Consider the following 2451-nt stretch of genomic DNA (forward strand, 5'->3'; position numbering starts at 1 on the left):
AATCAGCACTATACAAGTTTGAGATAAAAAGTTGAATAACAAACTTTATCTTATAAACGCCATTAATAAGATGACTTGCTAGGAAATTCCCCTAGCTAACTCCAATTATTTGAAATTTAGGAAAAATTAAGGCTAAATAAAAAGAAAAGTAGAATCTGGTCTTTGCATGATGTAGACTAACTAAAATGGCAATTGTTGATATTTGAAGATATCGTACTAGGCACAATCATGATGTTAAGTGTTCATACCTAGATTATAAGACAATAAATGAAATTAAATTATGTGATAAGTATTTTGATTGTACTGAGTATGTGAGATAGTCAAATAACTAATATGAGCTGATCATGGAAAATATAACATGATAACTAATGCAAGACTAAGTAATGAACACATGTTTTTAAATAAACTGAATAGAAGAGTATAAGGTCATTGAAGAATCTAAAATTTGAACTCCAAATGATGGACTGTGGGAATTACTAGTAATTCATGTACCAAATCTAAGGTAGTTCGGGTCCAATGTGCAATCCTCAATAGGATGGGTGTTTCATACCTTGCCAAGGTTACGGACACTGACTGCATGGATCCACTAAACTGGTGTCCAAATGGGCTAAGGTGTTATGACTGATCAGGTGGGTGACCCTTCAGAACCTATGGTGGCTTTGTAGTTCTGGGACTTAGGGACTTCTACAAAATTTCTATGCCTAACATGCAAATGAGCCTTCATCTATTCGTTATCTCGGTGCTAAATACTAATCTAATTGAATAACACTAATAACTATAATGCTCACTGATTGTAATAATCTAATAAATAAAATAAAGGTACTCTCTAAAAGTATTCAAATCATATAAAATGGGGAATATATGATCTAATAGTATATGCATTAAATTCTAGGTCATCGGGTGTACAAAGCCCTTCATCTCATAGGAATGTATCTATTGCGTGTAATTCATAAATTTATAGAATTAACAGAATACAATGACTCGGGTCCAGCAATCATGGATTTGATAATGTAACTAAGGTTTAATATCATGTTCAAATAGTAATAGTGCAATTCTTGCTAAAACAGGGATTACAACTCAACGACACCAAAACATAATACCAATGAATTTGCCAGTACCCATAAACCTGAGTTGTGAAAATAGAATTTTACTAGAGAATTTGGGTTAACCTCAGGACTCAATAGGTGACAGGATACCATTGATGAAATCCCACATAACTAGAGATAAAAGCCCGGAAGAATTTTGTAGAGTGGGATATCTGAATAAGATGAACCTTAACTGGCCCTGGGAAAAAGAAATTGCCTCTTTTCTCTTGTACCAATAATATCGATGAAACTTAGGCTCTGATACCAATTTGTCATGACACAAATTAATAGTCATGATGGAACCTACTTTATCCCACCAATAGGTCAACCAAACCGTAACCCATAGCTAAGTGCAATAGGTTAACTTGGTGGTAAGTGCCCCAAAAAGGGAAAAATATACAAAACAATTTGAAAATAATCAAGGCTATAGAGATAGTCAAAAGTGTAACCATAGCATAGAAACCCATCCTACAACCAGGTAGATCCAATACAAGAGTTACTATAAATACAACCCAAGTTCTAAGTAACCAATAAAATTTGTCTTGAAATAAAAGACTTGGCATAAATAGGACAGAAGGAAGTGGTGAGACTCTAACTTTGAGATCTCGCCTATCTCCAAAATATAACACAGTATATTCCTCTAATCAACGATGGCAACTAGTACTCGGATCTACAGTAAAAAGGTACAGAAGTGTTGTATAAGTAACAAATCTATGGGTACTCAATAGGCATCATTTGCCGACTGAGCTAAATCTAGATATAAATATTATTAAACGTAGAATAACATTACTATGTAAAGTAAGAGGCAAAATTGAATGAACTCCAACATCTCAGTACATGAATAAGTAAATAACTATAATAATATAATAACATAAAGAATCAAACACATGTGATTGTAACTAAAAAATTGGCCCCCATAAGACAATAAGTTTGAAAAAGTAAATTACCGAACAAAGGCCCCCATAAGCCTGGAGGGTACATTCCAGTAATGCATAAACCAAACCACTATTATTTACCAACTACTACGATACAACTAGAATCGACCTATGACATGTCCTATTATAACTATTTTCTTACTTTTAGACTTAGCCAGTATCTCTTTAGAATTAAACATTAAGATCTTAAATGTTATTTCATTAATATCATTATCATTATCAATATCATAGTCAATTCTTTGGATTTAGAACTACAAGTATGTAACCAATAACAAAATCATCCTTCGGACTTTAATCGGGTATATACTAAATAAGCGATGTGATAATCATCTTCTAGACATTAACTGGGCATATACGTCATCAATATTTGGACTGAAATAGGTTAGTACATCATTATTATCCTCATTAGTGTAATCAAGAACATTACAATT

This window comes from Capsicum annuum, chromosome 9 (genome assembly GCF_002878395.1).
Source record: "Capsicum annuum cultivar UCD-10X-F1 chromosome 9, UCD10Xv1.1, whole genome shotgun sequence".
Lineage (NCBI taxonomy): Eukaryota > Viridiplantae > Streptophyta > Magnoliopsida > Solanales > Solanaceae > Capsicum > Capsicum annuum.